General features: G+C 49.1%; 1 protein-coding gene across 4 annotated transcripts in view; it reads right to left on the bottom strand.

Annotated features, from left to right (window-relative positions):
• ZC3H3 (zinc finger CCCH-type containing 3) overlaps positions 1-15,752 on the bottom strand; it is a 284,251-nt gene that overhangs the window by 115,146 nt on the left and 153,353 nt on the right. The gene's annotated exons all lie outside the window — the stretch shown is intronic.

Genomic DNA, 15,752 nt, shown 5'->3' with positions numbered 1-15,752 from the left:
ACTCGGGTGACATGGCCTAGCCTCAGTGGTGACCAGCTGCAGTCCAAAAGGGCCGGTACCTGCTAACACCCCATGGGAAGGTATGGGGTACCTCGCAATCCTTGCAATAACTACAGAGGGGAGGAGAGTCCCTGTATCACAGCTCTGGTAGGAGAAGATTCCTTGATTCCCCATTCCCCTTGGTTTAACTCCACTGATTACTTCTTTAAGGGCTTTCCCCGACTCTGGGTACCATGACTAGGCTATTCCTAACTGAGTAATGGCGCTCCTAAAACAAACAAACCAGGAACCCCCCTTTAATACACCGTATTTTCTCACATACAGCACACATTTTCCCCCAAAAAGCATCTGCTGGAATAGCTGTATGGAATATTCTTAAGGGATATTCATATTCATATGGGATAGTCTTATGAAAGCTGCATAAAAATATCCCTTCCCTGCAGTCCAGCTCATGGAAGATTCGTGGGCACCAAAGCACTGGAAAGCCAAGCTCAGTGGAGCACTCATTTGGATGCCAAGGTAAATCAGCTCTGCCTCCTCCTCCTGGTCTCTCCCTGTCTTGCACGGATGCCTGAGAAGGTAGCTTCACTACTGCATGTTCAGAGGTCAGGACTGCCAGGGGGCCCCTGCTTACCAGATGGAAGTGCCAAGGAAACCCAGAGAGACGTCAAGTCCCATTTGCAACAAGGAGTGCTATGAACACAGGCTTGCCATTCTGCACGCTGGTGGGACGACCCGCCACACACCGTGCCCACGACTAACTGCTTGACGTGCACGGGGCCCTAATGCTTTAGTTTGGTGATCCACAGATCACTCCGGCTGTTTGGCCACATGCTTTTCAGGGCTTTCTGTGCGAGTCCTGCTGGCTATTCCTCTGCCTCTTACCTGGCACGGCTAATGTGGGCTCTTTGAGATGCCTGGTGCCCACCCTAGCAGACGGGGCAGAGACTGGGAACTGAAAGACTAGGATCGTATGCACAGCAACTGGCATCTGTTTCTCCTTCTGCTGTAAAAGTGGATTTTACAGACAGTGCAAGGGAGAATGGAGACCGACCCATACCATCCCAGAGGCCAGAGGGAGAAAGGGCCTGGAGATGCGACCCAAGCACGCAACCCTGGGACTCCTGCAACACTAAAGGGGTGGATTATTCCTGGGATCTGTCTATGACCCCATCGGATGCAGAGCAGCCCCTAAAGGTAGTGAACCAACCCCTCTGACCCTCTCCCCTGATCTGTGCTCGTTGGCTGCGGGAAGCCCCTGCAGTGGACGGCCCAACCTCTCCTGGAGGATACCCGCCCACATCCAAGCAGCTTATTTTTGTACATATGCCGTTATGCAAACAGAGCTGTGCCAGCCAAATCCAATCCACTCCAATATCAGTCGTCTTAACCATTTAGCGCTAATCCAAACAGTAATTTGTTTATGCAAATTAGAGCTCTAATTTTGTATTAGTACAAACTATGCTCATAATGCTATTAACAGAACGTATATAAACCGCGCATTACTGAAGAATATCTGTAAATTAAGGCCTGGTATCCTATCAGCAAAATGCAAACCCTGGAGAGCATTACCTTCAAATGAAGATGTGCTGCAAAGAAAAAGAGAATTGTAAAATGTAATAGTTACATTTATTAGTGCTTAGTGTGACAGTGTAGTCATTTAATGTGGTGGTTGCCATTGGCTACCAACCTCCTATATTTGCTCGCAAGTCTCCACAGAAGCAGGGAGAGAAACCTCCGAATGAAATGCTTTGCCGCAGCATTCGGCGCCAGCCGCTGGCTACCCCTTCCACGTGCTGTTCGAGATGCAGTAGCCCTATTACAGGCCTCTGAAGCTGCGCTCACATCCAGGTGCTCTCCTAAAGGGAGCAAAGACGTGCCCTGTAATTACCGTGCAGCAAAGCAAGTGTTTCTAACGGAGGAGCACAAGCCCCGCCGTGGCGATCCCGGAGAACAGGCAGCTGTGTCAACCTCTGGGGCTGCCGAGGTTCGCGTGGAGGCACCGGATGAAACGGAGCTGAGTTCGAGTTGCGCACAATTCTCCCCGCTGACCCTCTCCCCGCTCCCGTCCTAATGAGGAAGCCCGTGGCCGGGTGAGGAAGGACACCCGAAGAGCGAGGGTGCAAGCTGGGCCTCGGCAGGGCCAGCTGCAATTCGCAGCGCTGCCGTATTTTCTCACATGCAACGTGCTCCAAGGGAAGGTGCACGCCTTGCTCTTGCAAGGCAGAAGGAAGAAAGAAGGTCTTTTCTTGTAGTAACTGAGTAGCAACAGTTAGGCATAACCCTAACCCTAATTCCTTGCCCTGCTCCCTGTGGACTGGCTGCAGAGTTGCTTCCAACTTCACCGGGCAGAAGTTTAAATGGCAGAAACTGTGTTACCATATTTCCTCATATAAAACGAGCACCCCAATTGCCAGCCGATGATTTTGCGGGGAAAAGGTGTGCTGTATGTGAGAAAATATGGTCTATTAAAGGGGTTTCCGAGTTTGTTTGTTTTTAGGAGCTCCGAAAACAGCAACCTGGGCTGCCATCACAGCCTTTGAAGAGTCGTGTTGGGAGAAGAGATAAGTGCAGGCTCTTCCCTACCACCTGCTGCTCCTCCTCCTCGGCCCCTCTTCAAGCAGGTAAGCACTATATTAAATAAATTAGTTTTTGAAATGGGGTGCCTCGAGTCTAAAATGGTTATGCCAGGAACCACATCTCCTACTGCACCCTCACCCTGGCCACTGCCGTTCACCAAGGCTTGCAGCTGGCCCCTGAAGCTGCAAAGAGCTTTGCCACCGAGACGTGGTGCACAGCGTGCATTATGCAAGCTCTTGCGGGCGCTGGAATTTCCCTGGACATCAGTCTCCTAGCTGGTCGTCTTCTGGGCCTGGCCTTTCTAGGAAACTGGACTAGATGATGCGAGAGGAAGCATAGGACTATACTGTATACGTTCTTAATGACATAAATGGACTCTGATAGCATAGAGATGGACATAGTGAAGTATATATAATACACCATGTTAAGCACATGATCACGTTATCATCGGAATAATAATTTAGTGTAGCAATATCTCACTCTGAGGACAGCAGGCCACCTGATCTTAACACTTCCACAGGCCCTTTCCTCCCATCTAAACACTTCCCAAGATATAAAACATACCACGAGGAGACATGCTCTCAAGTGGCTTCACACTGATGATTCCCGTGTTCCCATTTTGCCGAACCATGAACAACAGCCCCTTACAGGTCTGCGTTTGTCTATGGGCTGAAAGCAAGGAACCACCGTGCACATTAAGCTCTAGCATCCGCGTTGCGCCTCTGCCTGCTTTGCGCATAAAGGGAACAGTCAAGGTAACAGTCTTCTACAGAAGTAAGGAATTGCAGAGCTAGACGCTACCTCTATCACCTTAAAATGCAAAAGTCTAACCCCTAACTACAAAGCCACGGGCTCTTGCACGAGACCCTGGGAACACAAAACAAAAATGGAGGTGGGCAAAGAGCACCTGAAGCGCGGAGATGAAACAAGTGAGCCGAGCTGAAAGGGGATGTATTTGCCACAAGTCAGGCGGAGGGGTGGTAGCTGCTTCTTCATCTGTTCTAGCCTGAGATAAGTGGAAGGTAAAGCATATAATTTTAGCAAACGTTTCATTCGGGGGGTAAGCTGCTCCGGTTTGGTGCCCACTTAGCGCAGGACAGGAAGGACATGCAAACCGGGCGAGTCCCCTCACCTGCTGTAAGATGGGATGATTGTTTGGTCTGTCCACATCCTAATATGATTTCTGTGCCCGCCACGAGTATAACCTTGGGGATGGCACTTAACCCTGCCTCAGCATCCCTCATTTGACAAACAAGGAAAATTATATTCGCCTTCTCCTGAGAGGCCTAAAACTCCACCATGCTGGAGATGTGCTGACAAAAAGCACTAGTGATGCACAGAGCTTCTCCTGTGCATCTATTAAACCACGCACCTTTGAGTAGCGTCAGCCTCTTCCTGAGCAACACAGCGGCTTTACGGTGTATTTAAGGTGCTGATTAGCTTCTCGGGCTTTGAGGGCTCTTCCTATTTGCATTAGACCACAGTTGTCTAGCAAGTGCCTCGCCACTGCCCCAAGCACTCAGCATTGTTCTCAGCACAAAGACTCCATAAACCTGCCTTTGGAAAATATTTCAGGGGAAAAAAGGCTCATTACAGCTATCTACTCCGAGGTGGCTGGAGCAGCTCCTTTCCTTTATTTAAAGGATGCTAAAAGGTAAATGTTGCATGGTTTCATTGCATGCTATGCTCCATCTGCCAGAGCTGTAATACGCTACAGCTGTGATTAAAACTAAGTGCTACAGACAAGCGGCTTCTTAGCAGAACGTGGAGTTGCCAGCCACCTAGGCTAAACCCCACACCCCGTGTAATCACATACAGGAGCCCTCGTGTTAACCGAGATTGCCTGGAAGCACTTAGCCTGTTTTCCCACAACTTAATTAAAACCCAAGTACAACAGCAATCCTTGAAAGAAAATCCCCTCCACAGCATTCACCTACCAGGGACTAACACCACCACAAACCATCTGCTGGAAAAAGGAATCCTGTGACTGTAAATGCCGTTATTTTGTATGCTGCAAACCCTGATTTAGTTAGAAATAGAGCATTTGCTTGCTCAGACAGATCTGGCTGCATCCATAATCCCCTATACAGACGCGGCATTGTGGGAATGGTTAGTGACATGGGATTTATTTACTTCGATTTCAACATATAAAACATAGCAGAATGCCTATAAAACATTACTGATCGAGATACAAGGCCCAGATGTTACAACATTACTGTGGTACAGGAACATTCAATATTTTCTTTTAGTCGGTGTTGGGGGGGATCCACATGCTCATTTAAATTTCCATCTCCCGCTTGCCAGCAGAGATGCAGAGAATTTGCTGGAGCTGATGCAGGGCCCAGGGCAGGCAGGCTCCTCTGTGCTAATATCTTACATCTATCATCTTGCAAAGCGCGCTAAGAGCGGCTGACTGCAAGCTGCACTTATCCCGCACCCCGCCACGCTCGCAGCAAATTGTTTTTGTATGCAAAAGGCTGAAGTGAAAGCTGTCCCTGTCCGAGACACTAGGTAATTCTCAGCTGAAGAAAAAAAAAAGTATATACATATGCATGCACACACACACTGTATGTTATCAACTGTGCCACTTTTCTGCAACCTGGAACCGAACGCTGCAAGCACATTAATGAAGCCACTTGTGGCCCCTGGCTTTGCTCTTTGGACAAGTGGGTTGGTTAATTTAGCAGCTTGGCGTTCACTGGACTGTGCTGTACGCAAGAGAGAGCTCCAAGGTAACGGCACCCCGACGACACGGGGACTGACATCTCGGGCAGGCGTTTATAGCTCACCTGAGCGTGGAAAACACTCTGAATGCAGAGCCGCAGCCCATCGAGGTCAGCCAGCACCATTAGAAATAGCATCCACAAGTGCTGGCTGCTCTAGAGGCACCTGCCAGGCACAAAACAGGACGTGATGCACCTGACATACTGGAAGGACACTTGCGTCCACACACAAAAACTTCCAGGACTTTGGGATTGTTGGTTGTAGCCGTGTCGGTCTAAGGACACAGGCAGGTTCTTTGAGTAGATGTGATATCTTTATTAGACCAACTAAACAGTTGGAAAAATTGTTCTTTGCAAGCTTTCGGGCACAAACACCCTTCTTCGTGTGCTGGTGAACTGTGTGCTCTCCTGGGCAGAGTATGTTTCTAAGCACCTGGAGGAAAAGGTGATGAGGAACAGTCAGCATGGATTCACCAAGGGCAAGCCCTGCCTGGCCAACCTGATTGCTTCCTATGATGTGGTGACTGTGGATGTGGAAAGAGCAGTGGATGTGGTGCACCTTGATTTCAGCAAGGCTTTTGATACGGTCTCCCACAATCCTCTCCCAGGCAAGTGAAGGAAGTACGGGCTGGATGAATGGACTGTACGGTAGATAGAAAACTGGCTGGAGCAGCGGGCTCAGAGGGTAGTAAGCAATGACTCGACGTCTAGTTGGCAGCTGGTATCAAGCGGGGTGCCCCAGGGGTTGGTCCTGGGGCCGGTTTTGTTCAATGTCTTCATCTACGACCTGGGGGATGGGATGCAGCGCAACCTCTGCAAGTCTGCAGATAACACCAAGCTGGGGGGAGTAGTAGATACGCTAGAGGGTAGGGCTAGGATTCAGAGTGACCACGACACATTGGAGGACTGGGCCACAAGGAATCTCAGGAGGTTCAACAAGGACAAGTGCAAAGTCCTGCGCTCAGGAGGGGGCAATCCCATGCACTGGGACAGGCTGGGGGCAACGGGCTGGGCAGCAGCTCTGCAGAAAAGGCCCTGGGGGGACAGGGGACAAGGAGCTGGACAGGAGCCAGCAGTGTGCCCTGGGTGCCAAAAAAGCTACTGGCATCCTGGGCTGCATCGGTAGAAGCGTTGCCAGCAGATCGAGGGCAGTGATTCTGCCCCTCTATTCGGCACTGGGGAGGCCACATCTGGAGTCCTGTGTCCAGCTGTGGCCCCCACTAACACGTTGGAGAGAGTCCAGTGGAGGGCAATGAAAATGGTCATGGAGCTGGAGGACATGACTGGTGAGGAGAGGCTGAGGGAACTGGGCTGATTGAGTCTGCAGAAGAGAAGACCGAGGGGATTGAATAGCAGCCTTCACCTCCCTGCAGGGGGGCTGCAAAGAGGATGGAGCTGGGCTGGTCTCAGTGGGGGCAGATGGCAGGACAAGGAGCAATGGGCTCAAGCTGCAGCAAGGCAAGTTGAGGTTGGATAATAGGAAGAATTGTCTCACTAGGAGGGTGGTAAAACACTAGAACAGGTTACCCAGAGAGGTCGTAAAATCTCCATCCTTGGAAGTTTTGAAGATCCGGCTGGACAAATCCCTGGTTGGGATGACGTAGTTGGGGCTGGTCCTGCTTGGAGCAGGGGCTGGATTAGATGTGACCTCCTGAGGTCCCTTCAACCCTCATTTTCTATTATTCTAATTGTGAATTGTGCACTCCCAGGACAGCACACAATTCACCAGCAGACTCTATATGCCTGAAAAAAGGTGTTTGTGCCCAAAAGCTTGCAAAGAACATTTTTTTCCAACCATTTAGTTGGTCTAAAAGAAGACATCACATCTACCCAAAGAACCCTGTCCAATACTTTGTGCACAAATTGAACATTGGAGAGACCAGTTCCAGGCTGAGCCACTTTGGTGCATGTGAATAGTTCAGTCTATTCATCACTATCTTTATAGGGTGGTGAAACACAGGCAGACCCAAATGGACCAGCATGGCAAGCTCTTCCATCCATGCTACCATAGGCATACGGTAAGCCGCACTCTCCTCACAACACCCGTCAACACCTTCAACGGTGCACACGACGGCCTGTCTGCAATTCTCTAGTTTAGATGACTCGGGGACCATCTCTACACCCTGCTGGTTTCTGTGCACACCAGCTGGCTAAGCTGCATTTAAAACGGAGCTGATTTAAACCTGGGTTTAGTGTCTATGCATACACAACATCCCAAAGCAGTTCTAACTATATTTGCGACAGTCGATCCAAGCCAAGCTGTCACTCCCAGAGCTCCAGCGTTACTCTGAGGACCTGGACAACGCTTTTCTTGCTTTACTGCAGTCTTACAACCTTTTCCAGTATTTCCAAACTGTTTACCAATACTCGCCACCCAGAGGCATCCAAGACGCCACGTACTTCCCTTGCATACAGACAGGGAATTGCGGATCTGGGTCCTGTGGGCAAATACTAACTCTTAAATGGCAATCACTGTCATTTATAAAGACTTTATCACCAGGTATTCAATGGGAAAAAGCCTACGTCAAGGGAACCGGTGTTGTGAGCAGTGTCTGAGCTTGAACCGCTCCTCCAGATGGACTGCTGGATTCCTGAAAGAAGCTGAGTTCAACACACAAAGGCAAATCCTTCCTCGAAAGGATCATGGCAGCCCACATATTTCCTCTGGTGGGACTGAGGCAGAAGTGTAGGGGCGCAGCAGGCACCAGTCCATCCCTCTCAATTCAAGTTGGGTGCGCACGATTCGCCCCAGATTGCAAGATCCTTGAACTGGCAAATCTCCATGTTCGATGGATCAAGGAATATTTCTAAACACTTTTGCAATCTTCAGCTCCACCAGGACTAGAGATTAGGGCAGCCCTCAACTTCAGGTGGGACAAGCACAGCAGCAGGGAGGGAGGCCAGAGAGAGGCCTTTATACTGCACTTTTAGTTTGGCCACTCTTGAGCATAACAGCAAGGGCCTCGGGCTAGCCGTGTCCCAACAGCCCTGGAACAGTCCAGACATGCACACAGATACGTGTGCATGCCCTTTTTTTACATGCATGTAAATTATTCTACCGCGATCTGGACAAAACACCTCTGGAGATCCTGCGGGCACAGGGCAGGTTGGTTCAAAGCAGGCATCGGATACCAGGGGCTACTGGACAACTTCTCCAATGCTGTTCCCATTCTCTCTGTACCAAACGGTGACTTCCCCAACACAGCCAGCACCTGTCCTGTGCCCAGCGCGCCAAGCCCCTTGGGAAGAGCGGTCACCTCCCGGCTGGGCTGATGACCTGAAAAATGTTTATTTCTAGAAAAGTCAAAGTTAATGGGGGGAAAAAACTCCCAAATGGAGTTGTAATCTGCTCCAATAACCTTTAAAGCTGCTTCCCCCGCTGGAGACAGAAAGACGGAGGGAAAGGCGCCAGGAAGTTGCATTACTGCTTCAGCAGTTTTATTATCTCTCTTCACCCTGCTTGCAAAAGATACAGTCCAGGCCCGTGCAGGGGATGCTACGGAAAGCCTACTGTACATCGGGCGGGGGGCGGAGAGCAGAAAGCCGAATACATTCCCCGCCAGAAATCACTGTGCCGTATGTAAAGCACAAGGCGTGGGAACCCTGATAACCTGCGATTGCATTAAACATGTAAAGAAGTTGGGTTTTTTGTGCAGCTCATTTCTGGATTTCGAAGAACACCAGCAAGCTAACCCACGGCTCTGCCTTTCGGGACGGGGAGGTTTCAGCTTCTGTCCAGTCTCTAACGGGACACCTGTCCGCATCCGAGTCGGACCTGAAAAGGCTCTCTCTCTGGCTAAGGACTGTCCTGAGATCACAGGTTTGCAGAGGAGGACTGAGAAATACACCAGCGAGAGGAGCTGGGACAAGGAAAACTATGCCCCACTCTCGCCAGATCGGCTGTTTCCCCCGATCAGACACTGGAGCTAAAAGATCGATCGTGCGCCGAACGCCAGAGGTGGAAGGAGAACGGCTGGACCCGTGCGAGATGTCCCTGTACAGAAGCAAGGGGGTGTTGCCTGCAACTTAATTGTCCAAACCGCGCCTTTAGAAAAGCCCTGCTCCTTTCAGAAAGCCGGCGCTAACGATTGAAGTCCCGTCATCCGCTTCCGAGCGGTTATCTGGCTCCCGCAGTCGCGCCGTGCTCGTCTCACCTGCGCCTGCTAGAAGTGACACTCGACTCGCGGGCGAAGAGCCCGAGCGAACGGCGCGGGCGGGGGGAGCGCACATCTAAAGAAGGGCAGGGTGCCTCTAAAAACAGCTTGTAGCTTTTCATTCGCAGCGGTGTCACCGCACTCCACTAAATTGTTACCCTAATGGAAAGGACGGCCTTTGGAAATGAACTGTATTGAGAAGAGAGGATAAAATTAATGAGATAATAGCCGGGCCAAGGACCTGAAGAATACGCCGGCCCTCAACATGAGGGGCTTGTAATTCCTTTTCTACAACACAAGCCCTCAGATCTAAAGACTTCTCCCATCCGTCCAGCAGGCCCGCTCCGGCAGGAAATTTCATTAACGCTGGAAAATAGGAAAGGTATTAAGCGTGGATAATGAAGGCCAGAGTGTGAACAGTGCCTTAAGATAGTCTTCTTTCTAGCCTTTGTAATGGGAGGCATGAACTTTCCCTTCAAATCCATTTCTAATCCATTTGAAATACTACAGCAAATTATCTTCCCTTCAGCCCGAAAGCGGCCAGCCAATTTACTCCGAATAGAAGTGACAATGCAACAGAATTTATCGCCATAACCTTGACTACACAAGGTTGAGGGTTGTCTTTCCCCCACCTCTAGGGTGGGGGGGAAGTTAAAATTTTAAATGGAAACAAAAAGGGGGGGGGGGGGGGGGATAGCGGGACACTATAAAAATGTTTAAAAACAGAGTTGCTGCTGTCACAGATGGGCTGCCAATAGCAGGGAGAGGCTCCAAAGCAGCATCCTGGTGTCCATTAGCCCAAGCCTCGAACTAGTAAAATGCTGGAAACTTGAGAAGTGGGTGATGACCGTCAGGGCTCGCCCCTGAAATCCCCGGAGACAGCGAGAACGTCACTAGTGACCGGAGATTTTAGTCCGGCACTTCTTAATCGCGCCCTCTGCCAAGTCGGACTTTCTTCCTTCTGTTTTTCTCTGCTTAAAGCATTGAGATCTGCTTTTAACTCGCTCCTTTTCCACGAGGTTGAAGCCACTGTCCAGCAGTCTCAGAAATACACTTCTTCTTCCAACAGACCAAAAAAGATCCAGATGTCACTTCAGACTAGTAGGGGGAAAAAAACCCAGGACTCAGCAAGACAACGTAGTGTTAAGTAGCACTAAGGGATGGTCAGCTAATTAGACTGCATGGCTCAATGAACCTTCCCAACTATTTATTTGCAAACAAAACAGATTTGGTTAAGAAGAATTAAGGCTGGAGGTCCGGAGGGGATCGAAAACGACCAAATGTTACGCTTGCTTTATGAAAATGCTACCTCTTTCAAAAAAAAGAAAACACACCGTGTTGGAGCGTGCAGTCAGACTGCAGATGTCACCTTTGCCTCCCGCTGTGCGATGCCACCTTGCTCGAGATGATGGCTGGAATTTCCCTGTTTAGCTAGCAATTAAACGAGGATGGTATGCAAGGTGCACGGGGCCCGCTGCAAGCTGCAGAGATGAGGAGTCCATAGGCGCGGAGCACCTGCAGGACAGGATGCCGAGGCAACGAGCAGCGGAGGTGAAAGCCGAGCGAAGCACAGGAGCTTTAAGGTAGAGGACAGTGCATCTGGCCCTCTGGCCCTCCGCCAGGTCCCCCATTGCTCTGGCATCCCCCTCGTCACCTGCCCTCATCGACGCCTCCTCCCAAGCCCCTTCCATTCCCTGCACCTTCTCCTCTTCCCACCCCCACAACCTGCCAATTCCCCATTCCCCACCCGCTCATCCCACCCAGACTGCAGCTAAGAAGTCAAAACTCAAAAAAACACTGACTTTCATTTTAAAATTTAAATTAAATGCATTTTTTCATATTGGATAACCTATGCTAAAGCTTACACACTTACCACAGTCTTTTCAAATGATTAATATTAATTTTAAAACAATTCAGATAGCACGTTTGCTGCGGAAGTGTTAAGGAAAGTGATACGAGTCATGGCTAACAATTCGAACGAGTTTGTCGAAGGCTAAACCAGGTTTTTGACAGCAGAGGCCTGTGCAAGCACAGAAACAGTGCTTCCTTTATATCACCTTATGCAATGAGTTTGGTTTAATGTCTAATTTGCTGAAGGTTGCTAATCTGATTAGGTACCTGAAACATTGAAGAAAGGTTGATCGCCTTCTACAATCCAGGAATGCAAAGCAAAGCACAAGAGGATGAGATCTACTAGTTTTAAAAACTAGGAGGATATTGTGACCTGAAACAACAGCCAAATGTATTAACTACAGATATTCCCTTTGTCGAACAAGTCAGTTTTAAAAGCAAAATATGCTTTGATAAGTCTGCTGGGTTTTTTTCTGTATTTATCCAGCATATTTAAAGTCATTTCACTAACAAAGTGCAATTCTTGTTTATTTCCAAATTCCATCCAAAATACAGCTTGACAAAAATGGAGAGGAAAAATCCTTCATCTGCTAAGAAAGAACTATGACCATTTGCTTTCATAATATGTACAAGTTAAGAAGATGGATAAATGTATGTCAAGCTATAAAACTGCTCAAATAAAGGGTATAGATACAGCACATCCTCTTACATTAGCAAAAAGTATCACACTGAAAACAAAGCTCATCATTAATTGCAAATGAAGGTGTTTTAATGGAGAACCAACCTTTCTTTAAAGGGGAAAAAAAGGTACAAATGCAAAACAAGATTAAAGCTGAGTATTTAAATCAAGGTTTGCCGCTTCTTATTTAAACACTTACTGAGATCAGCTATTTAAATCACTCCGATGCAAGTCCGAGTGACATGGGTCCAGGCCAGTCTATCCAGGCCTTTCCCTGGATGGCCTTTTTTCTCTGTGCCTTGCTGAACCCCGCTCCATCACACTTGCTACTCCCGACCCATGGCTGGAGTCAGCAACAAGTCTAATGCAGCCCATCCGTGTGCTCAGAAGCACATTGCAGCCGTCTACACAAGAGGCAGCTACGCAGTTACAGCAATACAAATGTCCCTAAGCTAAACGAGCCTTTCTGTACAGGAGACGAAGGAGCCCTTCTTGAAGTGGTATAGGTTGTCGCCGTGCTGGCCAGACCGACTGCAGACGCTTCCTCAGCCTGATGAAGGGTGTTTGTGCCTGAAAGTTTGCAAAGAAGAATTTTTCCAACTGTTTGAGTTGGTCTAATAAAAGATATCGGATTTACACAAAGAACCGTGTCTTCTCGAAGAGCACACACACGTACTATACCAGATTAAGCACCCAAACGTGAAAGGGCAGCAAAATAAAAGTGCCTCACGTGATGGCAGTGCTCCTGGAGTAACAGAACCACGCCTGGAAGCTGAGCGTTTCAATCCCTTTGAGGCTGACTTGATTGCCTGTAAATGCCACCACCGTCGTGCCTCCTGCAGACTCGCACTCAGACATGGGCACGGACTGAAAGCCATCGTTGCATCTCATAGCCTTGCACACATCCCTAACGGACAGATTTTCACTTGCAAACACCCAGCTTATCGACCAGAAGAGCAGGAGCTCATGAGTTGCCCCTTTGAGTGCCGGAGACCCTGGCACTCCTAACACAGTTCAAGTCCCCATTCTTTGGGTGATGGAGAAAGGCCCTCCCTACGCTGGCAGTACCCTCTCGCCCTGGTGATCTTCTGTATTTTCTACAAACTAACCAGCACTCTCCTCCGCGCATTTTTGCTGCACACCCCCAAAAGCCTTACTGCAGAGCCAGAAGTTGCTGCTCACCCTGGGCCGTTCTCACGAGTGGTTTCCTGGGACCCTCTCCAGCACTGAACTGGAAAGTATAAACCTGAAGGAGCAAGAAGAATTATTCAGGGGTGGTCCAGTAAGAGACACAGGAATGACTCGAGAAAAGAGAAATTGGTTAAAACCCCCAGGAAAAGCTTCCTGAGAACGAGAGGTAGGCGATGCAATGAGGAGGAAGCGGCAGTGATCGAGGCATCCGACACTAGCGCGAGAGGCAACAAACCCACTGTGGTCCCCGAGAGGTGCAACCTGGCAAGTCGTCTTCCACATCCAACACCTACACTAGGGGTCACCACCCTTACTGGTCCCCCCAGTCACCTGCATTGATTGGACCAGGCGCTTACTGGACAAATCTCGGTCCACAAATACAGAGGGATCAGCTGGCTGCGTATAACTTAGCTTGGAAATGAGAAGGCAAATCCTGCCCAGCAAAGTAGTGAGGGTCTCGAGCAGCCTTTAGCTGGGGCAAGAAAGCTACCTCGGGTATATAGGTGGAGCCCCGTGCCCACGGAGCATCCCTCCACCCTTGCCACGGTTCCCCCAGCTGACGCACATTGAGGACGCGACGCTGGCACTGCATTGCCCGGGGATCAGTAAGCGTCACCGCTCACGCCTGTCAATCCAGCCCCTTTCACCCACGCACAACTCAATTTTCAGAAGCAGAGCGGAGCGCGCCTGGGTACGGTGGTCCTTCCCAGGACAGCACTGACAGCTTTATTACTACCCGTGCGCAGGCTCGCCGGGATATGAAAGGGAGAGCAAACGGCTCCGGAGAAGCGCTTCTCACCAATTCCCCTTGACTGCTGCGTAGCAGGTTCAGTCTATTCAGCACTTGTCTGTGGAGCAAACCAGCGTTTCAGCAGAAAGTTTTCCCTCGGTAGCCATTTGACTAATGATTTTTTTTTCCTGAAGACTTTGCAACAGACGCTTTGCTCTCCCATGTAACCAAAGCAGGTTTGTACCCGCGGCTGTAAACCCCCCTCCGACGGGGACCTGCGGGCCCCCTGTTTCAACGGCATTTTAACACCCCCTGTGGGACACCCAGGGTCCCGGGGGCAGGAGGGATTTGAACGTCGAGAGGGACTCTGGCCGCAAGCGCAAACCCGCTGAGATCAATTGCAAACAATACAAATTACCTTTGAAGCAGCTAATATTTCCTTCATCTATTAAAAGCCTTTCATCGTTTCTCTGCCTTTTTCTTGCCAATACGTCTTAGGGCGGCTATCTAAACGGTTTCCTTCTTCACAGCTTGTCCTGTTACTTCACCGTGCAATCAAAACTATCACCATCATTTTTATGGCTGCGTGTTACACAACAAACATTTGATTAGACCTGCAATGCAGGTTTTTGGTGGGTCTTTTTGTGGTTTCCCCATCCCCTTCCATGTCGCATAAGTCTGACTCTCCCTCTCTTTACACAGGTAGGAGCAGCTCTCTTCTCAAAGTTACGCTTGGGAACGGCAGGGTAAGAAAACTGAGCTTTTATTAGTCTACCTTCTGAATAGGATCTCAGGCCACTCTGCGAGCTAATGAAGTCCCAGCACCACTGGAAGGCAGGCAGCTAACATCAGACAGCTTTTACAGATGAGGACAGTCACAGAGGATAAGGAACTTTTCCAAGGTCACGGGCTCAGTTGCAGAGACTGCATTACAAAGCACGACGTGGCCCAACTCCCAGCTTCCCTGCTCAAGGGGCCTTTACAACACAGTGCATCCTGATAAAAGAAGAGGAGGCATGAAAATCCATTCATACACAGTCATTTATACAGCGTATTTCTAGGTGGAGCAAGAGACGCAGTCCCTTGAATTGAAAGGAATCACTTTAAATTGAAAGGGTCACTTGAAGGTGAGGAACAAGTCCACTAATTTGGTCCTGAAACATCTTTCTTTTCTTTCTCCAAATGAAAATATTCCATGTTTATGGTGGGCTGGGTCAGGCTTTAATCCACTACGGTAGGCGAGAGATTCTGAAGCAAAATATAAAAGACGGCTCAGTTCACGGCAAACTGATGGGGACTACCTGGAGTTTAAGAGCACAGAATGAAAACTTTCATAAACTTTCAAGCAATCCCTAGTTTAAGAGATACTTGGCATATAAACAGACCATTCAGTCCAAGCAGCCTCTGTTTTCTTAGGGATGGATGGATGGATGGATGGATGGATGGATGGATGGATGGATGGATGGATGGATGGATGGATGGATGGATGGATAGATTTTTTTTTACTGGGCAAACTGCATTTTCATTACTCACTCAAAAAGAAGTTGCAAACCCCTTGGCAGCAGCAGCAATATTCATGATAAATCAAAAGGACCGTGATTACAAAACTGAAGATGATGATGTCTTGATATGAGCCTGCAGCAAGGGGGCAGAGACCAGAGGTGGTCACCGTGCATCACACACTTCAATACTGATGGCGCTTGAGGAGGAGGACAAGGAAACTTCTGAGAAGGTGGCTGGACAAACGGAGGGGCTTGTCAGCTCTGAAAAGCATTCATGTTCTAGTAAAGCTCCCTGTATATGGGAGACAAATAGAGGCAATATCTAGTAGCAAAAAAATTGAT

Source organism: Alligator mississippiensis, chromosome 3 (assembly GCF_030867095.1).
Source record: "Alligator mississippiensis isolate rAllMis1 chromosome 3, rAllMis1, whole genome shotgun sequence".
In the NCBI taxonomy this organism is placed as follows: Eukaryota; Metazoa; Chordata; order Crocodylia; family Alligatoridae; genus Alligator; species Alligator mississippiensis.
This window is presented reverse-complemented; position numbering and strand designations above follow the sequence as displayed.